This window comes from Corvus kubaryi, unplaced genomic scaffold (genome assembly GCF_017639235.1).
Source record: "Corvus kubaryi isolate FWS band 111438036 unplaced genomic scaffold, C.kubaryi_AGA036_p1.0 split2-37374, whole genome shotgun sequence".
Lineage (NCBI taxonomy): Eukaryota > Metazoa > Chordata > Aves > Passeriformes > Corvidae > Corvus > Corvus kubaryi.
The window spans coordinates 5,798,323-5,819,484 of NW_024582082.1; the positions used below are offsets into that span (position 1 = coordinate 5,798,323).

General features: G+C 45.8%; 1 long non-coding RNA gene across 1 annotated transcript; it reads right to left on the minus strand.

Moving 5' to 3' along the window:
* Positions 1-2,593: 2,593 nt before the first annotated feature.
* Positions 2,594-17,531, minus strand: LOC121658059. The gene is made up of 2 exons (XR_006013837.1): positions 17,443-17,531; positions 2,594-5,141 (listed from the first exon to the last, which is right to left on the minus strand). It is a non-coding gene; the product is annotated as an uncharacterized LOC121658059 (long non-coding RNA).
* Positions 17,532-21,162: the final 3,631 nt, after the last annotated feature.

A 21,162-nucleotide genomic window follows, 5' to 3' on the forward strand; every position in this document is an offset into this window, starting at 1 on the left:
AAAAAAAAAAAAAAAAAAAAAAGGCTTTTGGCGCCATATTAATGACGTACTTAAAATTTGCCATTTCTCCTGCGTCAAAAAGACGGCTCTTGCCCACCGCGGGGCGAGCGGGGGCCGTTGTGCGGAGCTGCTCCCTCCCTTCCGCACCCGCGTAGCAAAGTTCCACGGCCGCGGGGCGTGGGAACCGCCGGGGCGGGGGGGTACGCGGAGCCTCCGCGGCGGCACCGCGGCCGCTCCGGAGGGGCGAGGAGCGGCGGGGCTGGGGATGCGGCTGCAGCAGAAGAGCCCCCCCGACCCGTGCATGTGTGTGTATGTGTGTGTTCCCCCAAAAAAACTTCGCAGAGTTTCCGCGGAGAGGTGCGGAGCGGCGCGGTTGCCGCCTGCCTCCGCGCAGGGTGACCCTGCTGTGCGCTCCCCAGACGAGTGTTTTGGGCTCTGGGTGGTTCAGGACTGCCTGTTGCCAGATGCTTTCCGCAGGATTAAAAACAATGACAGCAGTGTCGTCGGGATAGAAACGGTTTCTTAAAATAATAAAAATAATAATAATTGGAGATACAGCATACATCTTCCCCAATTCCCGGGGGCCCTACAGAAGCTGGCTTGCACTGTTTTAAACCCTTGCTGCAGAAGATTAAAATTCAAGTTAAAGACTCTTTCAGTGACAATCTGCCATCATCTCTTAGGATTCGTTAAGCTGGTCAGCTCTAAAACTGTGAATTACCAATTCTAAGCCATTAGGAACTGGAGCTACCATAGCCAGATGCTCCCCACCGTACGACCCTGTAGTGGCTCCTTATAAATTACCAAACTTGAGTTAATTAGGCTGCATCTTTCTGCCTTGGCAGCCTGTGCTGGATGTTTTCTGAACGTTCCAAGTACTTTGGCACTTCCAAGGATGAAAACAGAGTAGGAGAAGAGCATCACTTTGGTCATTCTTGGGCTTGCTGTGGTTCTTAGGACTAACACTGGAAATAGGGTCTTGAAATTTGGTATGAAGCAATCTTTTATGGCCTTTTAGATAAACCCACCCAAATTAGTCATGTTACTGGGTTTTGAAGTGCAGCTCACTACACAGTAATAAACATGCCCAGTTCTGGCAGCTGAAATCTCTCAAGATGCTGCTCTTGGGGGCACCTGCTGCTTCAGGTGCTCAGAGCCTTCTCAGCAGCCTCCCAGGGAACAGGAAACATCAGCTCCTGGCTAAAAAGCCTTTCCTGGGATTACAGGAGCAACGGGATTCATGAGCACAGCCCCTGTCTTTAAGTCCCTGACAGGACTTCACCTACAGATCCTACCTCATCTACAGCACAGGCTGCCTTAAGGGATATTGTGAAGGTCACTGTGTTACCTGGTCCGGACATCAGAAGTGTCCAAAGTCAGGCATTCCATACCAATTTCTGTAGATTTTCTTGTGCACACATACTCTAATGCACTTCTTAGTTACACTGTCACATTCTGATCTCTCTGTGACACCGGCACACTGTGGATCTGCTCTGTAAGTCAAAAAGGAAACCAATTTTAGCCAGATCCTCATCTTATCTGCATAACCAAAGACTGCCTAAGGAGCGATGCAAGGGCTGCAAGACACAGACAGGCTGTGACAAAAGGATAAAACTCTCCCAAAGAAGCAGATTCTTTCCGTGCCCTTGCCACAGGCTGTGTAACACTAACAAGTCATTAACCCAAACTTTTGGCTTCTGATGGCTGTATTGCCCACACTGCGGGTGCATAGCTGGAAACCTTTAGCCTGAATTGCTGACATCCATCTTTGTGCAGCTGGAAGCAGTGGGTGCTGTGCTTGCATGTATGAAGTGCTGTATCATGTTAAATACTCTGAAAACGCAGACGTTATGCTTTTCAGATGGAGTACCCTGAATTAGTCAAAACTGACCTTAATCCATCCACGTCTCACTCTGACCCATCTTTAGAACGAGTGTTTGGGGAGGATTAATGAAGGTGCTGAAGCACTGAGGCAGTGTAGTGGAAAGTGCTATAGAAAAAGCCGTGAGGAAATTAATAATTCTGTCTTTCGAGGAACCTGCAGGTCCCTGCTCTGGTCCTGTATAGCATGCTACAGCCTTATCACCCTCTGGGCCATTTCTCCAGGATTTCTGGAGTACACTTCTAAAGAAAGTCACAGCATGGCATGGTAGGTCCATGGCATGCCTAGTTGCAACCTCAGTACATTTTTACCATCCAGAACATGAGCACCTTGCTCTGCTTTGAAAACTGCACAGAGAAATATTGGTGCTGTATTTTCTATTGCTGTGAAATCCAAAAGTGGTCAGACATGTGAATAATGTGCTGAATAATGTGCTCTGCCTAGGCTCATGTGCTGAACAATAGGCATTGCTGAGCCCCTCGCTGACCATCTCACTGCACACACACCAACGCAGAAGGAGAAGAGTATCTGAACATGCAATTAAAGTCGTGTTCTGCTTTGACAAAAGGATGTAGATGAAGTTGCACTGACAAGAGTTCGGACATTTCTGGTTTTGTGTACTCCCCTTAATAGATTTTTGGCTACCATATATGCACACTTAAACACAGCTTGTGTACAAATGCATAAACGTGACACACACAGAGACAGCACTTGATGGATGGTTCTCCAGAAAGGTCATGTATATGTTACATACAACACTCAGTTTACATAGTATGACATTTATGTAACACTTACGAAGAGCTTTGACAGGCTGTTGTCAGTTGGCATTTGCTAAGAGAGGAAATAAATCTAATAATAAAAACAAAAAAAAAGCATTTTGGAAGAAACAATACTGCACAAATCCTTTAAAAGGACAGAATTGTCTGCACAACAAAGGCTTGGCTGATTGATGCTAAAATAAGCAGTTATGCAACAAGTAAGAAATACGATCTCCAGGGAAGAAACCAGCAACATTTCTCTTTCATCTTCATTCACCAGTGCTTATTTTCGCAAACCTGAAAGGAAAAATATAAGCAGTCTTTCGATGATGAGCACTCAAGTAGAATTAACAGATGTTTTGAAGTGAAGGACAGTCTCTGTGAGTTTTGTATGAGTTCTGCAGAGTTAAATCCCATTACTAATCCTGAGTTCCCCAAAATGCTGCAGAGCTGTCACCTCAAGGCTGCTTTCCCACCTTGGGGGAGCATTGTGCTGGAGTGATTAGGTGTGAATACCTGGATTTTAGGGGTGAATTGGCTCACCTTAGAGCTACAAAAGTGTTAAAGCAACTTCAGGAGAACAAGCATATGAAATAGTTCATCTTCAACTCTTTGGTTTAAAAAAACCTCTCAGTAAGAGTTGAGACCAGTGAAAATCTCAGTGCAGAAAAGAGAGAAGGAGGAAAGCCCAGTTGCCGCGTTGGCATCAAATTTGATTACCATAGTACAGGAGCATCAGACGGATGGGACAGGTCAATGGGAGTGCAAGTAGTCCCCAAAGAGAGCAAAAATCCACTGTCATTTTGAAGGCAGATAGAAACATTCTATTTTCTGACATTAGCTAGTGAAAAAAACACGAGGGAAGCTCAGCTCCCTTAGCCCATTCCTACTGCAACACCCATCCAGCCCTGGTGCTGGGTGTGGGAGGACCACCATGGAGCAGGGAGCTGCTCCAGTGACAGAGAGCTCCTGGAGATCCCTCAGAAACATCACACTGCTTGAAAACAGCACAGGAGACACATAGCTGCTATTTTACTGCCTTAGATGCCTTCTTTTGAGGCCTCTGGTAGCCAGAAGTCATCAAAATAACCTCATGGCTACTTTAATTCCTTTCAAGGACGAGGGCAGTGCACAGTCATTCCACGAGGGGAACAAAAGGTGATAAAAATCTTGCTCCATCCATATTCCAGCTGGGATCATCCAATATCCCAGCTATAGTCAAGATATTTAGTTTTTATTAAAATATGTATTAATTTGGAGAGTAGTAAGCAGATGCAGCAGAAGGAAAATGAACAAGCTCTGTTCTAAATTACAATAATAATCATTCCCATCTTCGAGAATGAACTACGACAGATCAAGGGAGAGATGGCTGCTATGGTCATTATATAAACTAATCCCTTTTCTTTCTTATTCATTCCGCATAATTCTTTTCCTCTCTGAAGCTAAGGAAAAACACTATACTTACAGGAGAAAAAATTTGATTTGGCAGATCAGTCGATAGTGAGATTTTGTTTGCTGTCTCAATTACCTTCAGTAGCTGGAAAACTGGTATCAAAATAAACTATAAATTAAAAAAAATAGTGGATATAGCCCTACAAATGTCCATCCCTTGACAGATAGCTCAGTAATTCTCTATGTTCTAGCAACAGCTGCTTTAATATCTTTCAAAGAAATGGCAGCCTCACTCTGTCTGAAGGGATTACCTTTAAGGAATGCATCCGTAAGTGGCTTTGTGCAAAGATATGTTCTTGTGGGGTTTGCACTGCATTTTTTCTGCCAAATTTCAAGATTCCTTTTTCGTTGTTGTTGCTGTTGATTTTCCTGTTTTCTATAAGTTTGCTGCTATTGCTTAATGCATCTAGTATTAATTTCATGCATTCCCCAGACTGGAAGAGCTGGGGCTTTTAGAGGGCTTTTAAGGGTAGATTGGGGAAAATGAGGACCATCAGTGGTCAGGTGAACAGCTTCCTGTGACAGGAGAGCTGCTGTAGCTCCTCCTGCGTCAGGGGGATCCTTGGGCATCTCAGCAGACCACTGCAACTCCCTTCCTGGCTTTCTTTCCTTTGCTGCCTTTTTGCTGCCTTTTCACACTTCCCACACGCGATGTGGTGAGGGGATAATGCAGCTCCTTGGACCACGTAGGACTTCATGTGAAGACATTTGACTGCTACAGGCAAAACTCTGGTTCTGGGTGATGGGTGGTGAAAACAGAAGTAGATTTAGAATAATTCAGTTGGAGGGGACCTACAAAGAACATCAGCTTGGGTTCAGCTGCCTCAGTAGGTCTCCTCTCCCTCGTGAAAGGCTATCCCACAGGCAGGACATGCCATTGCAAGCCCTTGTCCTGCCCATTCCCACCCCACAACCTAGGAAAGATCCACCGAGGTGTAAATGCCATCGTGTTGTACTCCCTGAGCAGGCCAGCAGAGCTTTCCTCCTCCTGCAGGTGTCCTGGCTTGGGAGGGAGGTTCACAGTCCAGTGCAAGCGCGTGTCTTCCTACCTGCAAATCCCACCACAGAACATGCAATTATTCTCCCAGTTCAAAAAAAAATGAGAGACATTAATGATCCCAGTCACAATTCAATGCACCATTTGAGTGAAGGGTACATATGCTAAACAATACATGCATCAGGACTGCATTAATCCCCATTTTATATGGATTCCCTCTAGACATTCAGTTTATAACCAAGCTGGCTATTTCCCTGTATTTCTCTGGAGTTGGAGGGTGTGAAAAAGACATTTCCATTTCATTGACTAAGTTCCCAAGGGGAGAGTTTATGAAAGTGCAAGTGCATAATTTACTGCCTGACAGGATGAAGATGGTATCTGGTTTTCAAAAAATAGTGTACCCTGAAAAACAAAGTTGCTAGAACAGACATTTGTTTTCCTTAAGTACCATATTTTAGAAGCATTTAATTTAGCTTAGAAGCACCGTTAAAAATATATGCATTGTAAATTGCAGCTGTATAACACGATATTTATCAGATAATGTCACTGAATAGTCTCCTGTTGCAATATAAATGCCAAGGCATTTATAGAAAATAAATGTTGAAGTAGTGAGCTTTCTTTTCAAAGTGGAAAACCATTATCTCATCTGAAAGTCATAAATAAAATTATGAGGGTTTGCTTACAGGGTTGGTTTTAAGCATAGGGGGGCTGACATGGACACACCAAGTTCATCCATCCATCCATCCATCCATCCATCCCATCTCCCAGTCAGAGGAGCAACACACCTGGCATGGCTCAACTGGTACATGAACACAAAAAATATGTGTCTAAAATAACTTTTACATACAAGAAGTGGCTGGATGGATGGACAGCTGATTCACCGACACGTCAGCAGGACACACCACACAACAGCACCCAGGTTTCTGGGCCACATTCAGGAGAAAATACGTCAATCCTGGTAGCTCCTTGCGGAGGAGATCCCACACTGAGCATTTCCCGTCTGTGAGCACTGAGGACCTCTAGGCTGTGCACCATATTAGTAAAATGTCACAGCAACAAGAGCATGGAGACATGTTAGATCACCCATTCTGTCGTCTCCTGGGGTAGGGTTACAGCCCTTCTGTGGAGGACGTACCAGCTACTGATTTGAATTTACCTTTTCCCTTTGAAAGTAGCCACTCTTCACTAGCCGTTCCAGACTGCTGAGCAGCCCCACATCTGTCTGAGCTCCATGGATGAGCTTTGGTGAGCTCCACAGATGATAGGCAACCATTGAAACAACAATTCTTGCATGCCAGGACTTTAACACATTGTATATGCAATGCATACCCCCTTACAATGGTTATAATCTTCAAATCAATCCTACCTGGCAGTGGAAGTTTAACATTAATGACTTTCTTATTATGGATGGAAAAACCTTTCAGAGCTAATGAGCAGAAACAAGATCACTTGCTCCTAGCTGAGGAGGTGACTCCGCGGTCACGACCAACACTTGGGGCAGAGCTGTAAGTGCTTGCTTTAGCACAGCCCGAAGAGTTGGTCTGGCAGGTTACACTGCCTCTGCCTTTGGAGCTGAGACCTGGGTTCAGAAAATGCTTTAAGGTTCTCAGCTCCTTAAAATAAAGATACCAGGAAAAGGTTCTTCACCCAGAGGGTGGTTGGGCACTGGAACAGGCTCCCCAGGGAGGAGGTCACAGCACCAAGCCTGACAGAGCTCAAGGAGCATTTGGACAACACCCTCAGGTACATGGTAGGATTTCTGGGGTTGTCCTGTGCAGGAGTTGGACTCGATGAAGTATGGGTCTCTTCCAACTCAGGGCATTCTATGAACACTATCAGCAGGGAGGAGGCAGCCACCCATCACCCTTCCCTGCAACAGGAGCTGGGGCTGTGGTCCCAGGGGAAGCCTTGCTCTCCCCAGCCAGGGACAGCTGCCTAGGTGTGAAATTGGGGGGGTTCAGTTTAATTTTATCTTGACAGCCAGGAGAAAACAGGACTCGACCAGTTACACGTTTAATTTCCAAGCTGGTCCCGAAGGTCAGGAGGAGCGGGTGAGCCAGCGAGGGTGAGCTCCTGGCCCAAGCGTGCCAGGCATCCCGCAGTACCCTGGGGTGGTGGCATCTGCCCTGGCATACCTCAGGGAGCAGCAGCCGCAAGCCTGGCTGCTGGAGGAAAAATAAACAACTACGGTGAGTCACAAAGGCAAGCAGCATATGACGGGGACAGGTACTTATGCAAATAAACTGTTAACACCCAGCCAGACAGAGCTGATAAGCCTCCTAGGCCAGCTGGAGGCTTCTTCATCCTGCTGGGGGGAGGCGGAGGAAAACAGCTCTAGGACAACAATAGAAACCGAAAAGCAAGAGCAAGGCAGCTCTGGAAAGGCTGCACGGGGATGCCTGGTTTGGGTACCAATCTGCTGCACCCTGCCATGCCAGTGTCTCCCTGGGCTGCTCTGCTTCCAGAAGCATCCTGCAGTGCCAGCGTGGGTTAGTCTGTGCCGTGGTGCTCGTCACTGAGATCTCCTGGGGGTGCTGGGCACCTGCCAGGACACGTTTCCCCCCATGCCCACGGCAGCAAGGTACTCCATTCTGAGCAAAGTTTGAGATTTGTGAGGTTGTGGAACAGGGGGTGCATGGGGAGCTGCCTTCCCGTTTGGAATATTCCTGTAATTCTTCCCCCTGCCCTCTCAGCTGACCAACCCCCTCAGAAGCATGAATGAGTGGCAAATTATCCTTCTGCAACACTGCTGGGGATCCCCCCGGAAGCTTCATATCTGGCCTGGCTGGGCTGCTGATAATCAGATAGAGGGGTTTAAAATAATCAAGCCTAAGCAGCTGAAATCCAAACTGGAATAGGTAATGGGGTCAGAAAACAAACACTGCAGCCGGGGCACAGGCGGGGGCTCTGCAGGGCACCACACACTCGAGGTGGGCTGAGCTGGGAGCTGTGTTGCTTCCTCAGGATGCTGCCCAAAAACCAGAGTGTCCCAAGCCCTGCACTTCTCTGGTAGTGGGAAAGCTGTGCAAAAGACCCCAAATGTTTCACAGGGACTCTTGAGAGCCTTCTCCCCCCATTGCAGCCATCACCAAAAGCCTGAGTTGTAGATGAAAGGATTTTGCTGCCCCAGAGCTCCGATAGTCCCAGTCCCAGCAGTGCCAGCAGCTCAGAAGATGTGGGACACCTCCCTGCTCCTGCAGCATCATCACCCACTCCTGGTTCACGGGTCCCCATCCCAAGCTGGCTCTGCCAACACCTCCACCTGCCTTGTCTGTGGGCAGGGAAGAGGGGACAGAAGCACCAAGGAAAGGGAGAATTTTAAGTTTAGGGAATTTGTTTTGCCCGCTGCTCAGATTTCCAGCTTGTTTTAATGACGTAATGCTCCAATGGTGAGAAGCCAAAGTTTGCCCTTCCTGTGGTTGTCCCTTAGGAAAAGCATATTACTGCAATGTGAAACTGAAAATTGAAACAGGCTGGTGCTTCACCAGAGAAAAGGCCTCTCCCTTTTCCCTATTCAGTGAGGCAGGGATGAATGTTGTGAGGTTTGAAAGAAAAACTGAAAAAGCCTTTAATTAATCCCTGGAGGCTAAACCCTGCCAGATATGGACAGGATTTCTCCTCTGCCTCCTTTTCAGAGCAAGAACATGAAGCTGCCTTCCTGCTGCAGCTCTTTCCGGGGGATTCTCAGGTCTCAGAGGAGGATCCAAAGCATTTTTCAGAACTTTTTTTGTGGAGAGAATGGCTGCCAGGGAAGCCTCATTGCTGTCCCAGGACAGTGAGGAGACAGGGAGCCCCTGCTCAGACTTTTGGAAGCTTTTACCTGCTGGGAGGAAACTTTCTGAGTTCAAGGTCAGGTCTGTTTGTCTTCCCTCCTGACAGACGTAAACTGTTATGCAATATTCAGGAAGTCACTTTTATCAGACTCAATTCAATTTCTAAGATTAAGAGCACGGAAAAACAAATACTAGTGCTGGATGGAAAGTGCTGGCACTAACCAGTCCAACACTGTTTGGACAAGGATTGCTAATAGGGTATCTCTTATTTCCACAAGTCAGTAGAGGCAGGTTACAAAATATGCTGCTTTTTATGGGAGGCTGATGAGGAGGGGGAGGAAAATTAACTGTTGCTTAGAGGGCAGAAACCATAGTGAAGTTTTTTTGGAGAGCAACTTCTGTGTTTGCTACTGCAGCATGTGGGAGCATCCCAGGGTATAAATTCGGGGCTCAGCCCCTGGCAGAGGGCAGAGGACTGCACTATTAACAGTACCAGTGCTGGACACCTTTGCTTGGCTACAGCTGCCCTGGTGCCTGGCAGGGGTATGGCTGCAGGACAGGTAAAGGCTTTGCTCACAAAAAACCCAACGTGCAAGGGAACAGACAAAATATAGAGCATGTGCAGTTTTCACAGGGATCATCAGCTGGCACAGCACAACAACTTCATTCAGAAAATGTACTGGGAGAAGGCACTGGAGAAAAGAAATCTTAACTTGCAGAGGGAAAACTGTCCTAAGCAAGACCCAAGCTGATCCAATGATCCAGAAGTCCTAGGGTCCTTAAAGAAAAACAGAAGGAACTGCAATGGAGGAGGATGGATCATTTGATCTGTGGAGCTCCATGCCAGGGATCACACCAGCCCCAGCCCAGAAGACGTACCTGCTTTCATGACACTTTTTGCAAACAAGGCCCTTATAAAGTTTCAATCATCACCACTATTGAGACTAGTTCAGTGCTTTCTGTTGGTATAGGAAAAAATGTTGAAATTTAGCTTCCAGCACTGTAAACTCCCTTAATTCAGTACTGTGTATATAGATATTATACACAGAGAAAGTTAAAATGTAGAAATAAGGAGCTCGGGAGTTTGGTAAAAGCTAAAGGAGAACCTGAGGTTTGAAAGAAAACCATTAGCAATAGCAGATTTGTGAGTTCAGCTGTGGGAAGGACCACAAAATCCTAGCACATGCTATATATCTTCTTTTTATTGACTGCTTTGTGGGCAGCTGCATTTCTTGTTGGAGTTGGGAGCTACAGCTTGCACTCTGTGTTGATTTTGATTATAGAGTGGTGGTAATTAAACCTCTGGAGCATTAAGTTACCATTTTAACAAAATGCCTGCATTTTATCTTGATGGGAAATTGGGAGTGAGACTCAGATTTTCACAGTAAATAAAAACTGTTGGCTGTTTCACAGATAATCCTTTTCCTCAGCTTATGTATGAGAAAATCCTCCTGTACAGTTTCTTCCATCCTTTTGCAAAGGCACACACTCCTTGAAGAAGCTCAGCAGCAGCACTGCCAGGTTCTGCACACTGTTCATCTTGTAAAATAATAATTATAATCATAATGTGCCTCCTTAATGACACTTTTAATCCAGAGACCAGTATTCTTATCTCCATGTAAGCAAACAGAAGCATGCAGAATTTTGCTCCAGTGATATAAGTGGCCAAGGTCAAAGTCAGGAGTTACCCAGCACCCAGGTTCAGTCTATCAGCAATATCCACTGCCTGGCTCTGAGGTAACGCTCTTATCTACAGACAGATAGGGAAGGTGCAAATCTGGTTAATTCTTAGACAGTTCTGTGTTGACAGGCACAGGTCTGCCTCGCTGCACACCTGTAGCTTAGGAATTGGCCATTACAGCCATTTCAGGTTGTTACTTTCACTGAGTACAACCCTGAGCCTACCTGGACAAGTGACTGAACCAGGTGAATCCCTTAAATCCACTATTTTATTGCAATTAACAGCAATATTGCTGAAGTAAGACTGAGATGCTCAGCAAAAGGCTGTGAGGCCGCAGTGTGCACTGGCTGCCTTCCGTGCAGGCAGGGGCATTAAGTGCTCTGGAGATCAGTGATTCTGATAATAAACAGTTGCTTGTGCAGAGGATTGGGCTCAGCCCTTTCAAAGCGCAGCCGTTGCCACAGAATCTTTCATCCTCTGCTTTCGGAGTAAAGTGCATCCTCCCTGCCCAGAGCAGCAGCAGGTTTACCACAAAATGCTTGCAGGGTTTGCCGTCTGCAGAGGCAGGTATTACTCACCCAGTGGCTCCTCATGCAAATGAGCTGCTGTCACTGGGATAGCAGAGCCAGGAGCTGGAATTGAGGCTGCTAGAGATGCCCATCTGTGCGTGCCACCTGAGACCAGGGACAGCCACAGGATTCCTTTGGGACCATGTTTCTCAGCAGACAGTGTTCCTGCAGATCTGCAGGTTCACTGGTCACACTGGAGCCCCGGGAGCTGCATCTTTTGGTGGGGACCAGAGCCTGAGACTGCATCACTTCACCTTCACTATCACTCCCCCTCCAGCCATTTGTTGAGAGGAAATGTCTGTCACAGCACATGGGGGCAGGTACAGAGACTCCTGCACACCTCAGGAGAGCTCCTGGCTGCACAGCTCCCTCAGGCAGAGCTCTCAGGAGGAGATGCCTCAAGCACACAGAGCTGCTCCCTCCTCAGCAAGGTCACATGAACTCAGGCGTGGTCTGTGTCACCTGCCAGAGATCAGGAGCAGCACTGCTCCTCAGCGTCCCACCCCATCTGCATGAGGAGTTTGGGATCTCCTGGTGGAAACCCAAGAAAACCCTGAAACAAAGTTGTGATGGAGGCTTCTCTAGATAGAAACACAGTTGCTGCTGATGTGGTTGGGAACTCAAATAGAGTAGGGCAGCTTCCAATTCGAAGAGGATCACAAAGAAGTCACTTATTTTGGAGAAACCTTGAAGGAGTACAAATTATTCTATTCTTATCTAATAAAGGTAATGAAAACTGAAGTATTGCTACTGATGCTACTGGATCCAGGATTTCACACCTTCTTCCTATCATACCATGCTGAGATATGATGCCCTCCAAGTGTAACTGATAAATCCCTCAACCAATTTCCAATTGTTCTATATCCTGGTTTTATACTCTAACACAAACAAAACAAAAAAATCAATATAAAACCCTCATTTTTTTCCAAACCAAGCAAACTAAGGAAGGAAAACAGATCTACTTAATGTTTCTAGATGTAAATATTTAGGGTAAGAGAAAGAAAAAGCTGATTATCTTCTCCATTTGACAGGACAAATATAAAAGCATCTTCTTTGAAAGATTTATCTAAGCATTATTCTGCATTCTGACATTAAGGGAAATGTTGCCTGCTTGCATCTTTTCCCAGGAATGGTAAACCGCTCTGGTGGTTTGGAAAAATTTAAGTAAGAATCTATTTTTCAATTATTTTTCTTTTTTTCCACAGACCACTGCCATTCTTTATTTGAGTGATGGCCAGAGTTATAAAGGATAAGCCACCACAAGACAAAATTTTCTCAGAATATTTTTCTGCTATGAACTTCTGGAAACAGCAAAAGAAACCAAGTTTGTGTGAAGCTGGTGTCCCATCAGGAAGAACCAGGCTGGATACACCCACAGTCACCAACGTTATGTGACACCAAGTAAGTTACCAGAATCAGTAATGATATAAAAAAAAATCCATTAATCAATAAATAAATTGGGGAGATACCCAAATAACTCAAAAAGACTGCAAGAGCTCTACAGAGCAGTTCAGTCACTGTTTTCTACCCCCCACACCCCCAATCAGTCAGGAATAGGTTGTTTTCTGCCATCCTCCTTCTTTTCCCCATTTTCTTTTCACCCAAGTGATAGCACACTGGATTTCTCGGGAATTATGTCTCAAATTTGCTCTTTTTATCATGTCTAAAACTTTTTTTTTTAAATAATCTCCTCCAAGCCTCCCTCTTCTTGCATCTGTTATTACAAACTTCAATTTTAGCAGCTACCCTCAAGGCCACATCAATTCACTCCACAACCATACCAGTCCTTCAGTTACATAATTTACGAGCTTCTTGCCTTCTACTCTTTATTCCTGTTACCTTTGCACATCTCCTCTTACCTGGCTGAACAGCCTACCTACATACAGCCAGCCCACAACCTTTACCCCACCAGGCTCTATAATCCTTCTGTCAGCTCCTTCCCAAAGCACAGACTCACATTCTGCCCAGCTTTCTTTTAAGCCTGGGAAAACCTTCCCGATAAAATCTGAACAGCCACTCCTTTCTCCTCCTTCAAAACTATCCTTACATCTCACTTCTGCCAAAAAAACAGCCAAACTCAGCTTCGGCTGTGGCTGGGCAACATGAACCAGGATTTTCTTCCCTCCTTTCCTTGCTCCCTACCTCTGCTCTCAGCTAAGCATTAGCCTAACCAAATTATGCTACCAAAGAAATGTCATTGCCACACACACACATATATATATGTATATATACACACATATTTTGTGTGTGTGCGTGTGCTGTATCTCCTTGGTTCCTAGTGCCTGCAGAACATAAGACACTCAGATTGCCTTTTTCCCCTCTGCTTTTGCAGAGCACGTCACAGAGCCATGGCTCAATTCCTGTGCATGCTCCCAGAATATAAACATGTGCTGATAACAGAACAGTCCCTGGAGGAGAGGTACAGCAGAGCTGGGAACCAGCAGTGAACTGCAACTATCACTGGTGCAGAGCAGACGGGGAAAGGAGATCAGACTGATCAGATAAGGGCCTGGAGTGTCAGGACAAGGGGGAATGGCTTCAAACTGTCAGAGGTTGGTTATTACAAGAAATTCTTCCCTGTGAGGGTGGTGAGGCCCTGGCACAGGTTGCCCAGAAAAGCTGTGGCTGCCCCATCCCTGGAAGTGTTCAAGGACAACTTGAATGGGGCTTGGAGCAACCTGGTTTAGTAGTTGTCCCTGCCCATGGCAGGGTATTGAAACTGTGCTTTAAGGTCCCTTCCAACCCAAACCATTCTATCATGATTCATTGATGAATAATAAATCAAGATTACAGTTAAAATATCCTTTATGTAGTAAAACACTTGAATTAATTAAGCACAGAAGAATAAGATAGAAATCTCTCGCATGTATTTCCAGTGACTCCAGCGCATGATGAATCTGAGAAATGCAGCTGAGGTGTGAGGACACAACCAAAGTTATTGTACCAAGGTGGGTCTGTACTGCCCAAATGTCCCTTTTCCTGTTGTCATGATGTGGGACAAACAGCAGGTCTCACATAACACAGGACCAGGTATGTTCCCAGAAAAGCTGAAGCCATGGCCAAGTAAGAGGCTTGGAGTATGTTCCAGAGTGGATGTTGCTGTGGTTCCAGGTAAAATATTGTGTATAAAATATTACACGTGGGGAGCTGAGTGTATCACTTGGCTGGAGAGGATGACACACTTACAAAAATCCTATTAGGATGTCTTCAGTGTCCAGGTACCCTTAAAAAAGCTGTTTCTAAATAGTTGATTTAAATTGCAGGTTTTTTGTAAGTACAAACTATGTAGTTTCTGTGTTCTTTGTAGATTTCTGTGACAAGAGTGAAATACAAGAGCAGAGAGCACTGAAACTGGTGGTATCAGGTGTGAGAGTAAGTGACCACCAGCATGCTCAGAAGCTCCTGTATTTCCCTGGTCCAGCCCACCGCAAAGCTTACACGCAGTTAGAAGCATCCCAGATTCCCTGTACTTAAACTAAACTTTGTTTCCAGCAAAAAACTCCCAGAGTTTTCAGCCTTAACTCCTAAGCCAAACCCCATATTACAACAGCTAAAATGTCAGAGCTAATTAAGAGGAGGAAGCCATGCAGAAACCAGCCAAGATGTGCATCTGCCACCAAGGAGAAACCCCATTCCTGCAGTGTGTGCCAGGACCCGGCGTGCACACCACGTCCTCCCAGAGGCAGAGAGCTGGCTGGCAATTTGGTCAACCCTGAATGACATGCTGGAGTGCTGACTTCCCTTGTGGTTTCAAAAAAAAAAAATTAGCTTTAAACCCATGATTTTAAGTGATGCCCAGGGGTATGTTTAAGGAACAGCCAGCCAAATTCCACCCTGACTGCTGGAGCACCGTTGGGCTCCGATGGGGTTGTGCAGTAGATAAGAGACCACAGTGTTTGGGCAATTAGTTTTAACCATTATTATATAATATTGATGTCATATTGACTACACATATATATGCTGGCACGGGGACTGGAATTACATTGATTTATTAAGTTGATAGCATGCACTGGTGCCAAGCTACCAGGTCATTGATCAGCTGCCTGGGCTGAACTTCAGCGTGTAATTTCCAGCACAGTGTGACTGATCAGCAATACCATAATTGCTTGCAAATGTCCTTCCTTCTATTTGTTTTGTTAAGTCGCTTTTTCATTAACGCAGCAGAGCCAAGAGAATAAATATGACTTTACTATTGGACTGCAGGCAGAGAATAGCTGAGTACTGGATGCAGACTGGGACAGGACTGCAATATTGTCAAGCCAGCACTCTTCACTCCTTTTTTTGTTATAAATTTTCTATTTTCCTGCATTTAGGGCCCTGATTGCTTCAGAAGAGATGGCCTTTGGCTAGAAGGGACTTGGCTGACACTATGTTCAGTAAAACACAAATTTATTGAATTCATGCCCCCAAATGCTCTAATTCAATAGGTTTATTATTCGGCAAAGCCATGATGTCTCTACTTAGAATATGGCCCTCAGATGTCCCTGCTAAGAGAGGAAACTAAGTCCAGTCCTTGGGAACAGGCTCTCTGCTCCTTACAGTAACACCCAGTCATCTGAACGAGCTGGAACACTCAGAATTAGGCACAGAGACTGCAGGGGAGGTGGCACCTCCCTCCTGAACACCAAAGCCAAGGCTGAACCAAGCAGTGGGTCCCTTCTCCAGAGCCTCATCCCAGCTCAGCTTCTGCAACACAGCCCTGCACATCTGCAGGATCACATGAAGTGAGCCTTGTTCTTTGAGAGAGCAAAAAGTGCCAGATACGCTCTGGGCCTAAGTGAGTTGCAAAGTTCCTGAAAATACTGACTCAAGCGTTGTATCTGTGAGCAAGTGCAATTATTTGAACAGGAGAAAGACAGAAGTGAGCCGCTGTGGCACCAACTATCCCATGAAATAGCTCTGTACATGACCCAGATTATTGCATGCCCTTTCTGATTTCCAACAGATAAATAAATCATTGTTTTCTGGGTGTGTGACTCCTCAGTACCTGCTTTTAAATGCTCTTTCCACCTGTTATTTTACACTGTTCTATCAATGTCAGCCCATTTCTGGCTATATTCTAAACATACATAATTGCGTAGGACCAGAGCAGGAGTAGTGGTTATCCGGTGACTTCACAGCAATGAAACATTATTACAGACCTTTCACATGAGTCACCACAATGCGTTAGAGGAGCAAAGGCAATAAAAAAAATAAATGTCAAAAAGAATAAAGGTATTGAGTCAGGAGAAAAGAACCAATCCATTATTTTTCACTGTTTTCAGCTGTTTAGGACTTTATACTTTGATAATTTTCATCCGCTGGACTCTGCCAAATAGAGCCATTGTTTCTCTCCTGTTAGCTCCCTGAAAATATCTGGCAATGGTTTACTCCAGCATGAATAAAACTAAAGACTAAGCTACTTAACCAATGTGTGTTCTTTGAAGTATTGGATTTAAATCTCCAGGATGCCAGCATGTTGCAAACAGGCACACTTCATTAATGATGCTGAAACATTTCCTCAAAAGAAATCAGAATGGAAGTGTTTGATATCTATTGTTTTATTTTCTGTTCAATTCAGTTGCAGGTTTCAAAGGGCTCTGGAGGGCCAGACCTGCAGGGCTGCTGGAGCACCAGCACTGGGGATGATGCAATTTGACTGAAGCAATGGTGAACAAGGCATCATTCCCTACCTGTTCAGGGCATACTGGGCTGAGGACTCTGATTTTGTCCACACTTTATAAAGAGCTCAGCATAGTCATTACTCAACAAATAACTAAAAGAAACAAGTTTGTAATTTGGTTTGTTCAGAGGGTTGTAAATTATTAGCATTTACTATGCCCTGCTGCATGTACAACCCAGGGAAAACATCCTTCATGTAAGGGCCTGTCCTGCAACTTCTGCTCAGAGCATTTGCTCCTTGAGTGGGGTCACAGAACCCATCATCCTCATTAATGTGATGAAGCAGCAGGCACCCTCCCCCTATATTTAATTTTGAATGTGCTCTTCAGTGCTCCAGTGCCTGGACCTGCTGAGCCCCCCCACCTCCCATCCCAACTTGGCTCCTTCCCACATTGCTGACTACTTCTGTCCCATCAGAAGACTACTGCTCCTTCCAAAGCCTAAATCCCAATTTCACAGGAGCTGTACCTCCCCAAAATCCAGAGCAGTGCTCCCAGCAACGTGCGCAGCAAACCAGAAGGTCGCTTTTCATGTAAAGGGCAACATAAATGTGCCCAAAACAACTGGAGGGATGCATTAATTGAGCCTTGAGTTTTTTCACCCTTGCTCTTGGTAGGGAAGAAGGTTTGCAGCTATTCCAGAAGTTTTACATGAGAGGGAAACACTCACCAGCTCTCAATGATCTGTCAAGGGCAGTGTCTGCTTCTTGGCAGGAGCCTCTGCTGAAACACCAGCAAGCATCTCTCCCGCTCCCAGCACAGCACTGCTGCCAGTGACTAAGCAGTTTCTATAAATCAAGCTGCAGCAGAGTTCAGAAGCCTAATAATAATCTGCAAATGTACAGTAATAATAATATGGTGGTTTTAATGGTAAGAAGGTCACAGATAAGTATAATAGGCATTCTGATGTTGAGACTTGTAGCTTGGTTTTGAATAATTTTAACTTTCTATTTGATGTCTAGTCTTAGAGCAGTAGAAACTGGAATTAAACAATGCAATTAAAACACAGCAAAGCTGTAATCTGATTTTATGTCCTACTTCTAGCCTTGCTGCTTCACCTTTTCCTCTGAGCCCTTCGTCTCTCCCACGATGAAGTATTTGTCATTGCCTGTTTGGGGGTTGGAACCGGCTTGCCTGCTGGGATGCCAGCAGTGCTGCTGTTCCCCATCCTGCTCTACTTAGCAGCAGAGACCACCACAGCAGGTGGATGTTCGTGGCTTGGCTGTGGATGTCCTCCCCAGTGCCACAAACACCCAAGGCTTTGCATCCCAAATGCTTGACAGCACCCCTGCAGCTGGCACAGGACAAGTGCTGCTCATTCTATTTACTGTAACTGTCTCTTTAATACTTTGTTTATATTGGTACAACTTAATCCAGCTAATTGCCATCATGAACCAGCAGCACATTAAGGCCCTGGCTATAAAGGACTATTGTGCTGCACCAAACGTAATCCCTCTTAAAATGTCCTGTGTTGGTACCTGCCAGTTTTCCAAGATTCCATCTGTGTAACACACTGACACAAAGGTTTTGCAGACCTTTGATGTCCGTGTGCCACGGCAAACATCTCCAAAGCAGGCACAGCTTTGCACTGCCGGCTCTTTTGGGGCAGGAATGGTTTGTTCGCGTGTGTTCAGTACCGAGCAGTACCAGACACCGTGGCTGGAAGTAATAGACATTCCCAGAGCAGGGTTAATGAAAACCTTATGAACAGCCATCTTCATATCGTTTTATTGGGAGAAGTAATTTTCCTGGAGTTTCCTCATGTAGTCTCAAGTGCACTGTGGTTCAGGACAATGCAAGCTCTCTTCAACAGAGCTGAAGGTTCAGCTTTGGATGTTTTTTCTGAGGAGGATGGGGACTGATGCTGAGCACCTGCTGATCCAGCTCAGCCCAGTGCCGTTCATTAGACCATTCACCTGGTCTAGCGTAAGTCTCCCTGCCCAGTACAGGGGTGTTGGAACTAGATGATCTTTAAGATTCCCTCCTACCCAAACCATTCTGTGACTATTCTATGATTAGCCAGAGTTGTTCCTGATGGCACAAACAAAGCAGGGACTTTGGTGATGCCCAAGCTTTGTGGTGGCCTGCTGTGCAGAGAAAAGGAAGGAAACATCTCTGGATGCATAAAACCATCTCACAGCAGCAGTTTATCCATCACCTTAGGGAAAGATTCCTGTATCAACACCAGCCCTTTGCCCAACAGTCATTCTTCACTGCCTGCATGCACAGTGCATTCCAAAGCTGCTCCATCGTTAGGGAATAAAGAACTTAATCCATAATGTGTCATCACCATATTACCTTGCAAAACAACATCGTGCTTATCAAATATCCAAAGGTCCAGCCCCTACCTCATACTCTTGTCACATAGTCAAAGACTTGAAACTCAAACTGGAAAATAATCCAGCTGTATGTCACTTCAGTGTGGTGGTTAACTATTACCATGCATAATTTGTGGTCGGGGAAACTGAGGCACAGAGGAGAGCAGTGTGTTAGGGATCCTGCAGATCCTGCAGCCTCATCAGGCCAGGGGGAAGAGCCATGCTGCTCCATCCCATGATCCCATGTGTACCCACACAGCTCCTGGCGAGCCCTGCTATCCACTTCTGCCCTGATTCACAGGGCCTGGCTCTGGCTCCTTTGCAGCTCGGTTCCTGATTGAGACCAAGGGTAGCTGTAAGAATTAATCAAACCCTCCACCTCCTGTTAATCCCCTGCTCTGCCAGCAAGTACACCACCCGTATTTAAGCAACTAAACCCCAGCCTAATTTTCTGAGTTCCTGGATGTCTGCATTGAGTCCAGAGACATCTGAGGTTCCTCAGAACTGCCGAAAATCAGGGCATTGCTCTAGAATTAGTATTTATGTCTCTTTATATAATCTTAAATGAAGAGAATAGCGGAAGCCCACAATATCCTACCTGAGCTGAAACTCTGATGAAGGTGGTGTTATAGTCGAGGCACTGCAGTGGGTTATAGGAAATCCTGCAGAAATCACTTAATTTCCGTGTGCCCTATTTCCACATCTGTGAAATGGGGATAACAAGACATCATGTTGCGAGGTGCCGAGCCACGAAGAGTTATTATGGGAGCTGCAGAAGTTGCTATAAATACCTGAAGAACGAGGGCATTCGGTGTTACACTAATAGAATACAAAGTCTATAAAAGCCTTTGCATTTTAGAGATGAAGATTTGAGATAACTACAGGAAGCTAAAAAAAATCCTCCCAGAGCTTCATCCAGAGGCACTGATGTTCCCCTGCAGAGTGGGGCGGTGGGAAGGCAGAGTTTATTCTTTACAGGGACAGGGATCTAAGAGCTTTCAAGCTGGTGACTGCTTGAACTTCACTTACACGAGGAGAAGGTTGTAGTTTCAAATGTAAGCAGCAGGGCTTTGGAGCTCACTTTCAAGTTCAAATCAGGGCAGATTCGGAGACCACAGACATTCTACCACCATTGGGCTGGTCTCTTGGATTTCTTATGAAGTCAGGTTATGTCAAGTCCTCTTCACATCACCCAAATGGTACAAAAAAGCTTTAGAAGAAATCCATCCCAGGCTTCCCACGGCACTTCTAGCCCTTTCCTAAATTAAAAAGGTGCTCAACTCCTGCATAGCTGTGACCTCCCACTCCTCGGACTTAGAGAGACTCTCCTGCCAGTTCTGGCAGATGTAGACAAAACAAATGGGTGAATTCTAAGGAGAGGGGAGGAGAAAGACCTGCCCTTGCACAGGTGGTGCAGCAAGGCTTGTCTGGAATCACAAACCTCCCTTTAGGTTAAAGAGCCTGTTTCTGTGGGCAGCCACAGCTGGCAAGTCTGTGCAGCACAGCCCCGAGCCGGGAGGCAGGAGCAAGCAGGCTCAGACAGGGGCACAGCTCCACCTGGTTGCACCTCCGTTCCCGAGGGGGGATCAGCAGCCTCTCCAGCTTAGAAGCCCCCAGTATTTCCCCTAAGGGACTGCAGTAGATTGGCTTTCCTTGGTAACCCTTCCCAGACCTTTGGAAAGAGCCCACGGACCCCTCTCCACTTACTGCAAGTGAAAAATGTCTCTAGAGGAATCCCAAGACTCCTGCAGAACTGAGGATCAGAAGGATTTTGAAGGGCTAATCCCCTTCCTCCTCCACGGCAATCAACCCTGTGTAGGTTAATTTATCAGAAAGGCAGCAAAGGAGCTTCCCATTGAGGGTTTTCTCCCCATGCTGTGCTGGTGGCTGTGGTGAGAGGCAGAGAAGAAAGAAGAGGGGAAAGCTGTCAATAATCCCATCTCACCACTATTACCATCATCCCTCCTGTATATTATATTGGCAGCAAAAGGGAGGTGCCTCAGGCAGAAAAATACCATGAAAAGTATTTTGCTACCCCCAACCTTGTCAAACAATATTTGTTCCTGCTGAAA